We start from the raw sequence: 13,228 nt of genomic DNA, 5'->3' as shown, positions 1-13,228 counted from the left end.
ACAAAGAGAGAAGGCTAGGTATCTTCAGTGTCCACACCGGTATTCAGCAAAATAGTACTGACCGATGCATCTGAGAGAGGAAACTGAGGCTGGGAAAAGAGCCATCTAAAAGGATTAGAGGAACTCAATAAATACATACACACATTCATACTATGGATCAAACCAGAAAAATGCTACTGGAATGAGATCAATCAATTTTTCAAAACTAAGCTAAAATAATGCAGCTGAGAGAAATAAAAGACAAGAATATTAAAAATATGAAATACATCAAAATAAATTTTTTAAGATTATATTTTTATTAATTTCAGAGAAGGAGAGAGAGATAGAAACATCAATGATGTCTGAGAATCATCGTTATGCTGCCTCCTGCACACCCCACACTGGGAATCAAACCCACAACCAAGGTATATGCCCTGACCTGGAATTGAACCTTGACCTCCTGGTTCATAAGTCAGTGCTTTACCACTGAGCCATGCCAGCCGGGCTCAAAATATATTTTAAACCTAAAATTATAAAACTTATGGAAATCTTTGTGATCTCCTTATGCAAATATATCTTACATATAATATCAAAGCATGACTCATAAAAGTAATAATAAATAATAATAATAATAATAATAATAATAATAGCTGCAAACTATAAACAGCCCAAAAGTCTATTACTAAGTAAATGAATAAACAAATTATAGTATAGATGTACACAATAAAATATTAATCAGAAATAAATAGAAACCACCTTATACATGCAGCAACATGGATGAATCTCGAAATATTTATTACAAGAGAAATAAATCAGAAAAAGAAGAGTACAGACTATGTGATAATATTAGTGTAAAATTCTAGAAAATACAAACTAATCTATAATGACATAAAGCAAAATGGTGGTTGTTTGAGAATGAGGTGGTGGGTGGGTCGGGGGAAGGATTTTGAATGAGTATGACCAACCTTTTGTAGATAAAAATTATGGTCCTTATCTTGATTGTGGTGATGGTTTCATTGTTATATACACTTGTGAAAATACACAAAATCATACACTTCGAATACATGTAGAATATGTAGAATGCTTTTTGTCTATTATATTTCAATAAAGCTGTTTTTTGTAAAAAATAAGAAACTGTAAAAAGGAAAGTTTCTCAAATTTTTGTGTGATTATTTGCATTTATCAATCATTTATACCAACATGGAGCAATTGTTTTATCTCTTTCCATGTCTGTCTCATAGTGTGGCCTGCAGAGTCTTGAGGTAAACACTTAACAGCACTTAGAAAATTCCAATTTGTGCATATACTCACACACACAGGTATTATTAATGCTATTTCTTTTTTTATATATAATACAGTGCCCAGCATGGTCCAGATTTAGATGACAAGGACACTTTCAAAGAAGATAAAAAAAAATCATTAAATACTAATACATTCAGTTAATTTTTATCACATATGATACAGAGACTTTAAACTCAGGGGACCCAAATCTTTCATTTTTATTTTATTTACTAGAGGCCTGATGCACAAAATTTGTGCAAGGGACTCAGCTCTTGCAGCTCTGGCTTCATCTGGAAGGTCGCCCGGAAGGATGTCTGGTCTAATTAGCATATCATGCTTTTATTATTATAGATGTTAAATTCAGATCATTCAAGTCACTGTATTACATGGTAATATTTAATTCATTCAAATTAAAATGTTCTACAACCTATGTTAAATGACCCATTAGGACAAAATTAGTTTTTTAACACTAAATAGAGTATTTAAATTAAATGTATAATTTACCTTTAAAGTAAATTCCATGGAGTTCAATAGAAAAATACATGAAACAAATAAACAACAAAAAATATATTATGTGGTCAAAAAATACTGCTAAGATGTTGGTTAAAGGAATTTTTGCAATAATTCTCAGAAATGTTAAACACTAAGGTCCCTTTTGATTCAGTTTTAGAGAATCTCCTAAGAAGAGACTTAGAAAGTGCATAGAATATTAAGTCATTTTCTAAGTTTATTACATTGGGACCTCTTCCCTTTCTTTCCTGGAATATCTATTATATTTTGCTTACTGGTTTCTAAACCCATGAATCTTCAAACTAAAATGAGTCTAAATAGTACTTGAGGTACTTCAAAAGCATTAAGATTTCTAGGCCTGCAATCCAGGAATTCTGATTTTATAAGTCTGCATTGAAATGAAGAATCTGCATTTTGAGCTAATTATCTCTGTGATTCTGCTCCAAGCTGTTTGAAGGCCACCTTTTGAGAAGCACAGCATTCATAAATTCACTCTAATATTTCCAAATGCTGAAAAAGCACTTACTAAGTAGCTCAAAGTAAAATTACACTATATTTAGCCAGTTTTAAAATTATCAGCTAACTATTTTTGATTGACATTAAAGTGTATGTCAAAAAGCCTGTTCACACAGTATAATATAGCTAAAGTCAACTTAATCATGATGGTCAAACATTTTAAACAAGTGATGTCTAATAAGGAAATAACAGTTGTAGAATACGGGCAGTACCGTTAAGTACAGGCAAGATGAAATGAATCACCATAAAGTCAGGCTATGATGGATATGCAGATTATTACACAGCATCATTCTTAGGATAGGGAGAAAGTGTTGAGAAAAGCTCTGTCAGAAGTATGCTGCACACATGAAGAGTAGTGTAAGCTTTTATAAAATTAAAAATTTCCCTCAATATGAGATGATAGACTTCTGTAAGGTCAAAATCCTTTTACTAGCATAAATCAACTAACTCCAAAAGCTTACTAAGCATAACTTTTTTGATTCTATATGATTATTTTGACCTTAATATCTTAAAGAATAAAACACATTATCATTTATTTCTAAATTAATTTCTCTGATGACTATTTCTATGTTCATTATGCAAGTCGCTCAGGCGCCCAAATTGCATTGTCTTTGACTTTTATTTTTGCTCAATCTCTCAGAATCATTATCCAACATTTTGAGAGATTGAGCAAAGATGTCTCCTCTTCCAACTCCATCTTTAAAAAATATTTTTATTTTATTCCATTTATTAATTCCATTTTATCCATCAGTTTAGGACCTTATTAGCTCATGGCTGAAATGTCCCTTAACTACTCTTCTCTCTGGCTCTTCATTCTTTTACATAAAACTCATTATGTCAGGCCTGCCTTGATAATATGTATTTGATGAATTCAAAAGGGACCCATGATTATAACTGAAAAATCCTTTCTGCCGCATAAGGTAACATCTTCAAGACAGTGATATAACATCATATTCACAAGTCCCTTCTTCACTCAAATGAAAGGAATTACACAAAGGTATGGGCTATAGAGGATTATTATAGAATGCAACCTAACACATTAATGTAAAAACTAGTTTGCTGGAAAAGAAATCTTAAGATTTTATAATAGTAAATGCTCAAACTACATATTATGAAACCTACACATGGGACGGAAAGTTAATTTAATTCTCAGGAAGCTGATAGATTTAGGAAGGCAATGCACATCTTTGCCCCACACTAAATAACAGATAATCAGACTTCCTTGCTACATAGGAAATTAAAAACTTCAGTGAAACCACATGTGGTTTTGGATGCAGAGCTGCCCAGAGGCACCAAAGAGATTTTTGAGTCAGAATATGGGGGTGGGGATTGTCTCATTCTACTGTTCAAAGCTAACCTGAAAAAAAAAAAAAAAAGTCTTACCATTGCCTTACCTAGAATAAAAGATCTTACATGACTTATTTGGCTTCTGATTTCCTGTTTATCTTTCATGTTTATATCACACAGAGTTTCATAGTTACTTCAAAAAAATCACATGCTTTTTACTCAGCATAGATACATGAACTTCCTTTCTTTACAATATTCTACAATATATTTTTATCCAAACCCATAGGATTTATTTCATTCATTTTTTAAAATCTATTATTCCTTTAATGAATATTTATCGAGTGCCTATATTCATCAAGGAATTGTTACACCTTCACCACTCCCACAAAGTAGGAATAATCTCTGATTTTTTTGATAGAAAATCATTAGCCAGGTCATATAACTACCACCCTGATGGCTAGATCTATATTTATAGGTTTGTATCCCAATTGTGAGTATCTTGACACAAACATTCTGTTTTTATTTGTTTATATATCTAGGAATAATTCAGAGATTGTTGCAACCCATTAATTATGGTTTACTAAAAATAGTAATACTAATAATCATAATAACATCTAAAATGTATTCAGTGATCCCTTGTGCTGTGAAAACATGTTCTGTATGTTGGCTCATATAAAATTCTTGCAATAGCACTTTGAGGCAAGTATTATAACCTTCACTTAGTAAATGAGAAAAACTAAAGTGCAGAGACAGAAGCAAGACTTTCTTATAAGTTACTGATGTTCCTGAACTTTATTTTGTCTATGCCAATGTGCTTTCCAACTGGGAGCATCAGTATAGCTCATGCATTTAACACAGCGCTAAAAATGCATGTTCTCAGGTTCTGCTGCAGATTTATTCAATCATAAATTCTGGGGCCAGGGCCTTATAGTTTGAGTTTTAACAGGCCCTAAAGGTTGTGCTGGTGCCTGCTAAAGTTGGAGAACCACTGGTATATAACCTAATATAAGATTATTCCGGCCAACAAGATGTGATCACCTAGACTTTCAAACAACATTCACTCAGAGATTGGAAACAAAATTCATTATATTAGGTAACAATAGATGAAAAACAAAGATTTCTACAGAAAAAAAAAAGCTGTTCTGATATCAGAAGTCATTTTGAAGGTCGAGACATTCATCATGTGGAGTCTGAAACTTCATGTCAATATGCTGGCCTGACAATGCTTTGTTAAAGTAAATGGAGGATAACCTTTACTCCTGGCTGTAATAACAGCTCTGTGATTTATATCGTTTCAGACATTTATCTTCATAGGAAAATATTTACAATAACTAGTTTATCACCCAAAGACATCCTAAACATCTTCAGGTCAAGATTCTTATTTTCTTCATTTGAGTCTCTGCTCACATATCATAGACTGCTGTATAATTAGAGGCATTCTTACAATTTCTTAGTAAATTGAATTAAATTGGCTTCAATTGGCTTATTGTTTTCCATTACTTTACATTAGGAATTGTCTTTTTAAAAAGTGTCAAGCGATACTATTACAAAAATAGTGAAAAGCTTATAAAAAGTCGAGTATTAATCTCTGAAAAGGCAAAATAGTTCAAGGTAAGAATGGAGCATTGCTTTCAGGGAAGAGTGTTTGCTGAGGGATTTTATTCTATTTTATTTTATTATATATATTTTTATTGATTTCAGAGAGGAAGGGAAAGGGAGAGGGAGCTAGAGACATCAATGATGAGAGACAATCATTGATCGGCTGCCTCCTGCACAACCCCTACTGGGGATTGAGCTTGCAACCTGGGCATGTACCCTTGATCAGAATTGAAATTGGGACCCTTCAGTCTGCAGGCCTACCTTCTATCCACTGAGCCAAACTTGCTAGGGCTGAGGGATTTCAGAGGGAATTTTCACTTAGCATATCCAGAGTACAGCAACAGTGATGATTGTGTACTCTGTGTAGAGTACTGCACTCAGCATATTCACATATATACTTATAAAAATAAAAGTTTGTACCACTCAAGAAGTTCACCATCTGGCTATGAACATAAACTATATAAACATACAAAAGAAGAGTTATAAACAAATAAAAAGCTATGTAGATAAATGCATGAGTAGGGATAATAAATGTTCTATCAATGACTATGCATTGGAGAGCATGGAAAATAGGATGCTTCACTACTTCTGGATGGTACATAGAGCTATACACTGATTTTGTATACAGTTTTGTCTTGATTTTTGTTCTAATCTTGATTCAGGTGATTTTAAAGTATGGTGTTTATAAAAATCAAAATTTTCATGTTTCCTAACATAAATAAGTACCTTCCCTACCTAACATATGACCAAATATGTTTCGTGTTCAGAGCAGAAGCCAATTTTTTCCAAAAATTAAGATGTCTATAATAATAAAAGAATAATATGCAAATGGACTGAATGATCGAACAATAAAATGACTGTCCTGATGATCTTCGGACGACCATCTTATGACACACACTGGTGCCAGGCCAGCCAAGGTGGGTGCGATGCAATTGTTCAGGGGGGGGGGGGGGAGGCCCTGTCATTGCCCAATTGCCTCACAAAGGGAGGCCCAGGCCACCCCCTGTGCAGCGATGATTGTGGAACCTTGGCTGGGTGGGCGGGGCCTCCCTCTGATGGGCAATCTATCACAGAGTCCCACAAGTGATTGCCCCACAGACGGAGGCCCAAGCCACCCGGCTGCCAGCACTGTGGCGGGTGTGAGGGGCCGGCCAGCGATCACACCGCAGAGGGAGGCCCAGGCCAGTCAAGCAATCACACCCTATGCCTGTTGCCCGCAGAATGAGGTGACCATTTGAGGGGGGAGAGAGGGACAGAGCCTCACAGATGACAAGCAGTGGCAGCAGTGGGGGTGGGGCCAGCTGCCAGAAGCTGAGGGAAGGAAAGTCCTGATAGGCCCTGATCACCAGCCAGGCCTAGGGACCCTACCCAAGGGGTCCTGGATTGCAACAGGGCATAGGCCAGCCTGGGGGACACCTCCCCCTACTCCATGCATGAATTTCATGCACCGGGCCTCTACTTTTATATAAATGACTACATTATTGGTTCCTCATAAGACTACAATGTTAAAAGCAATCAATCATTATTAATGAGGAACCTAATATGTCTAATGCTGGTCTCCCTGAGGATATAAGAAACATAAATCCTTGAAGCACAAATAAAATACTAAACAATTTAGAGGAACTAAATAACCAGCTAATTATGGTCAGAATTAAGGAAGGGGTGCACATAGTTAATAAAACAATTGAACTCAAGAAGAAGATTTAAGAGAAACATTTAGAATAAGCCAAATTGTGATTTATAAGAAATATATCTATCTATATCTATATCTATATATATATATCTATATTTATATTTATATCTATATCATCTATAGCTATAGATATCTATCTATTTACCTAGTCATTCAGATGACTGAAATACATTTTTCAGATATACTTTATCTTCATTCATTACTGGCTCACAGTTCCCAAACTGCTTGGAAGTTTCGAAGTAATGAGGGTAACAATGGTGTCTCTTGTTCTGTTTATGAGTTGACTTGGACCCAACTCAAAGGTGAGGGCTAGTTGTCAGTAAGAGCCAACCACATGGTTAGAGGATTAGAACATTCAGTCCCAAGCCCTAATTTCCAAAAAAGGGAGAGGGGCTTGAATTTGAAGCAGTCACAAATGTCATTGGCTTAGTCAATCATAACTATTAAATAAAGCCTAAAACACACACACACACGCACACACACAAACACACACACTCATACAAAATAACAGCTTGTGGACCTTTTTCAGAGAGCTTCCATATTGGGGAATCAGAATTATATGTTGGTGTGGAGAAGCCTTCATGCACGTATGTTGGAATAGGGTACAAGAATTCTTTTCACAAACACGACACAGACCACATGTGAAGTGTAAGAATTGACCACCTAGAGCAGAGGTTGGCAAACCGCGGCTCACGAGCCACATGCGGCTCTTTGGCCCCTTGAGTGTGGCTCTTCTACAAAATACCACGTGGGGTATTTTAAATATGAGGGAAGCTTTTCTCAACAGGTTTCAGGAATTCAGAAACAGCAAAACAATGTTAGCCTTTGTTAAAAAACCTCTCAATACTACTGTAACAGAATTAAATTTTCTCCCTTTAATATTGACATTGGTAACCTTGAAATGCAATTGCTGGATTTAAAAAAACAAAGAACTGTGGAGCTCGAAATTTGAACGTCTTTGTGCTGATATAGAAATATTGGAGAAAAACAAATGTGAACTTAGTTCACAGCACAAGTGGTCTGCTTTGAAAGACCTGGAGAAGGAACATATGTTGATTTTTAACACCTGGAATAGTCTTCCTGACTCATATAATGAACTGAAAAAACTAGTGTATGCTGTTCTTTCCTTATTCAGGTCTACATATTTATGTGAACAATCATTTTCAAGCATGAACCTTATGAAGAGTAAATTGAGAAGTCGTCTTATTGATGAGAACCTGGAATCATGCCTAAAATTAAAAACAACAACAGACAAACCTGACTTACCCAAACTTTCCAAGGAGATGCAAGGCCATTGTTCACAGTGGTGTTTGTCAGTCATTGTCATGATTTAATTTTATGGATATTGTAAGGTAAATTGTAAGGAATTTAATTTTATCAATAAATAATATTGTTATTAAATATGATATCAAGTTTTATTCAACGTACCTATAGTTTAACTAAGACTTAAAACTTTAAGTAAAGTTTATTAAGTTAATTTTAGGGAACGTTGTGGAGTGAAAGAAGATGTAGTGTCAAGGATTGAGAAAGGCATATTGAGATGGTTTGGACATATAGAGAGGTTGAACGAAAGGAGATAGATGAAACAAGTATACAAGAAGAGTGTGGATGGGAGAGTTGGAAGGGGTCGACCTCAGCGAATGTACCTCAATCAGATTGAGGAGGTTTTTAGCAAAGGCCAGCTTAGGAGTACCCTAATTAAGTTAATAACAATGTACCTACTTATATAGTTTAAGTTTAAAAAATTTGGTCCTCAAAAGAAATTTCAATCGTTGTACTGTTGATATTTGGCTCTGTTGACTAATGAGTTTGCCGACCACTGGCCTAGAGCATTCTGATAGTCCAAAGACTTCAGATTTTAAATTTATTCTGGAGGTAAGGGCATTCCATTAAAAGTGTTTAAGCAGAAAAATTAGCCTAAATATAAGTTCTGAAACAATAAATTACATAGAATAAATATGTTACTAAACTTATAGAGCTTGGTCTTAGAGAGGATGTAATAAATCTGACCCCAAAGACAAGGGAAGTAAAGGCAACTATAAATGAATGGTACTATATCAAACTTAAAAAGCTTCCACACAGCAAAATAAACCACCAACATAACAAAAAGGCAACCAACTCAGTGGGAAAAGATATTTGCAAATAAAGCTCTGAGAATACCCAAAATATATTTTTTAAAAACCTCATACAATTCCACACCAAATAAACAAACAATCCAATTTAAAAGTGGGCAGAGGACCTGAACAAGTACTTCTCCCAAAAAGACATACAAATGGCCTACAGATATATGAAAATATGCTCAATTTCACTATTTATTAGGGGAATGCAAATCAAAACTATAATGAGATACCACCTCATACCTGTTAGAATGTCTAGTAGCTAGTAGCAACAAGACAAGAATTAACAGAGGTTGCTATAACTTAAAGAGGTTGCAGAGAAAAAGGAACCCTCATTCATTGCTGGTGGGAATGTAAATGGGTACAGCCACTGTGGAAAAGAGTATAGAGGTACCTCAAAAAATTAAAAATAGAGCTTCTGTATAACCCAGCAACCCCTTCTTTGGGTATATACCCCAAACATTTAACAAACATTTATTTGCAAAGATATATACACCTTTATGTTCATTGAAAAATTATTCATGTTGGCCAAAACCAAAGTGTCCTTCAACAGATGATTGGATAAAGAAGATATAGTGTGTGTATGTATATGCAATGGAATACTACTAAGCCATAAGAAAAGATGAAATACTGCTATTTCATCAATAAAATATATTTTTAAAAAAGATAAAGAAAAAGTGGCCAAATCAGATCCTTGTCATAGTAAGATAATTCTGGAAGCAGTGCAGAGGGTCTATTTAGGAAAGATCTTAGCAAGTTACCAAGTTCACACACACCTAAACAAACATATCCTAAAGGCAGGTTTGAATGGATGCTACTGAGCACCAGAAGAATATAGGATAAGGTTACATAGTAACCTGAAAGTTTAACTTAACCCATCAAGATATTTAAATGGTACCGTGGGGGGGGGGATTATAGTTCTCTAAATTTTATCCAATAAAATGTATTTATTAGAAGATCTGAAACAAAGGTCAGGTTTAGAAATAAATTACACATAAGTCCTATTTGGGAAATGAAATATACAGAAAGAGTAATTAAAACACCCCCAAAAATTGAATACCTATATGGATTATAAACCTATAATTTCTTAGTAGGGTAGGCAATCTTATCTGTTGTGTTGCATACCCATTAATAAGAATTATTTTAATCTAAGATAAAATATTAGACTTATAAATTAAAGTAATCCCAACAGTTTGCATAAATCTTTTTCTTAGATTACGTTGAGAATAACAAGGTGATTACTGTACACATAGGAAACATTTTTAACAATCATCATAAATAATTCTTATACATGGATTTTAATGCACATGTGACATCAAGTCCCAGATACCTGTATGTGAGGTAAAAAATACCACTACTAACTTTACTTGTCAAGTCCCCTATAAACTTATGTCCTCCTTAAAAGAAAGTATGTAAGTGTTTGTGTATATGTGCATTTAAATTTAGGTGTATGAAGTAAGAATAAAGCTATGCTTAAATTACAGGCATGCATCATTTTATTGTGCTTTGTTTTATTGGGCTTTGCAGATATTGTGTTTTTACAAATTGAATGTTTGTGGCAACCCTGTGTTGAGCAAACCTATTGTAGTCATTTTTCAATAGCATTTGCTCACTTTGTGTCTATGTGTCATATTTTGGTAATTCTTACAATAGTTCAAACTTTTTTATTATTATTAACTTTGTTATGGTGATTTGTGATCAGTGATCTTCAATGTCACTATTGTAATTGTTTGTGGCATGACATAAGATGGCAAACTTAATAAGTAAATATTGTGTGTGTGTTCTGACTGCTCCACTGACTAGCCATTTCCTCATCTCTCTTTCATTCTCTTCTTGGGCCTCCTTATTCCGTGAGACATAACAATATTGAAATTAGGACAATTAATAACCATGCAATGGCCTCTAAGTACACAAGTTAGAGGGAGAGTTGTACATCTCTCACTTATCAAAAGCTAGAAATGATTAAGCTCAGTAAGAAAGGAATGTCAAAAGCTGAGAAAGGCCAAAAACTAGGCCTGCTGCACTGAATGATTAGCTAAGTTATGAATGCAAAGGAAAAGTTCTTGAGTAAAGTAAAAATGCTACTCCAGTGAACACATGAATGATAAAGAAGGAAAGCACCTTTATTGCTGATATAGAGAAAAGTTTAGTGATCTGGATAAAGCCACAACGGTTTTTAAAGCTAAAAGTCTAATCCAGAGCAAGGCCTAATTCTCTTTAATTCTATGAAGGGTGGGACAAGTGAGATAGTAGCAGAAGAAAAGCTTGAGGCAAGCAGAAGTTGGTTCATGAAGTTTACTAGTAAGAAAATAATCCACACCTATTATATAAAAGTGCAAAGTGAAGCAGCAATATTGGTGTAGAAGTTGCAACAAGTTACATAGAAAATCTAGCTAAGGTAATTAATGAAGGTGGCTACACTAAACAACATATTTCTCAATGTAGACAAAATAGCCTTATATTGGAAAAAAAATACCAGCTTCAAAGGACAGGCTGACTCTCTTGTTAGGAGCCATTGCAGATATTAACTGTAAGTAGAAGCCAATGCTAATTTATCATTTTGAAAATCCTAGGACCCTTAAAAGTCATGCTAATCTACTCTGCCTATGCTCTATATAAATCCATCAACAAAGCCTGGACAACAGCACATTGGTCTATAACATGATTTACTGAATATATTAAGTCCACTGTTCATGCTTACTGAGTAGAATTTTTCTTTCAAAATATTGTTGCTCACTGAAATGCAAGCGGATCTCCCAATAACTTCGATGGAGATGTATTAGATTCATGCTGTTTTCACACCTGTTAACCTTTGTTTTGCAGTCCATGGACTAATGAGTAATTTTGACTTTCAAATCTGCTAATTTAAAAAATACAATTCACAGTTATAGCTGCCACAGATAGTGATTTCTCTAATGGGTCTTGGAAAACTCAATATAAAACCTTCTGGAAAAGATTCGCCATTCTAAATGACATTAAGAACATCTTTGATTCATGGGAAGAGGTCTAAATATCAGCATTAACATGAATTTGGAAGAAGTTGATTGCAATCCTCATGAATGACTTTGAGGGGTTCAAGACTTTAGTGGAGTAAGTAGTTGCAGATGTGGTAGAAAAGGCAAGAAAAGTGGAATAGAAGTAAAACCTGAAGATATGACTGAATCGAAGCAATCTCATGAAAAAAGAACTTTAATAAATGAGGAGTTGCTTCTTATGGATGAGCAAAGAAAAGAAAGTGTTTTCTTGTGATGGAATCTACTCCTGGTGAAGATGCTGTAAAGACTGTTGAAATAACAACAAAAGAATTAGAAATTACATAAACTTACTTGATAAAGCAGCAGTAGGTTTTGAGAGGATTAATTCCAATTTTGAAAGAAGTTCTACTGTGAGTAATACTATCAAAAAGCATCACATGCTAAGAAAAATTGTGAAAGAAAAGGTCAACCAGTGCATAAAAAATCACTGTTGTCTTATTTTAAGAAATTACCACAACCCCCAGCCTTCAGCACCCACCACCCAGATCAGGTAGAAGCCATCAACAATAAGGCAAGATGCTCCACCAGCAAAAAGATGAGAACTCACTGAAGGCTCAGAAGATGGTTGGCATTTTTTTTTAACATAATGCTATTTCACACTTAATAGACTATAATATAATGTAAACATAACATTTATATTCAATGGATATGAATAAAATTGTGTGACTTAGTTGATTGTGATATGAGCTTTGCTGCGGTGGTCTGAAACTGAACTTGCAGTATCTCCGAGGTATGACTGTACTGTGCATTTTTACTAAAATGAGTCAATTATATTTTCTCTCTTGAGAATTACTAGGAATCAGATTTACTGATGTATAACCAATTTTATTGTCAGAACTTTGTAATTCCAGAAACCACCAAATTTAAGAAATAAGTTGTGAAGTTTCTCTGTTTACAATCTAAATATTATAGATGAGTTCTGAAATATCTAACTTATACTTAGTACTTACTAGTACTACTGTCAACACAAATCTATATGCTTTTTAATACATTAACTCATGTTTTTTTTATATCTTAATTTCTCCAACTTTCTCATGAATTATATATTATTATAGACCTATTTAAATGAGAGGAAATGAGGCACATAAATACAATATTAATATACATTGCAAAGTGACCTTATTTAAGAAATGGGTAAATTTGGTTAAATTAAACTTAGAAGATGAATGTGGTATCAAAAAGAAAATGTAAAGTGCTTTTAATTTTTCATA

The 13,228-nt window shown here is 34.2% G+C and overlaps 1 protein-coding gene across 3 annotated transcripts in view; it reads right to left on the bottom strand.

The window, feature by feature from the left end:
- CADM2 (cell adhesion molecule 2) overlaps positions 1 to 13,228 on the bottom strand; it is a 1,212,655-nt gene that overhangs the window by 166,550 nt on the left and 1,032,877 nt on the right. The gene's annotated exons all lie outside the window — the stretch shown is intronic.

The sequence above is a fragment of the Myotis myotis genome, unplaced genomic scaffold (assembly GCF_014108235.1).
Source record: "Myotis myotis isolate mMyoMyo1 unplaced genomic scaffold, mMyoMyo1.p scaffold_m19_p_2, whole genome shotgun sequence".
In the NCBI taxonomy this organism is placed as follows: Eukaryota; Metazoa; Chordata; class Mammalia; order Chiroptera; family Vespertilionidae; genus Myotis; species Myotis myotis.
Note: the sequence above shows the minus strand (reverse complement) of the source record. Positions and strands in the feature narration are given on the sequence as shown.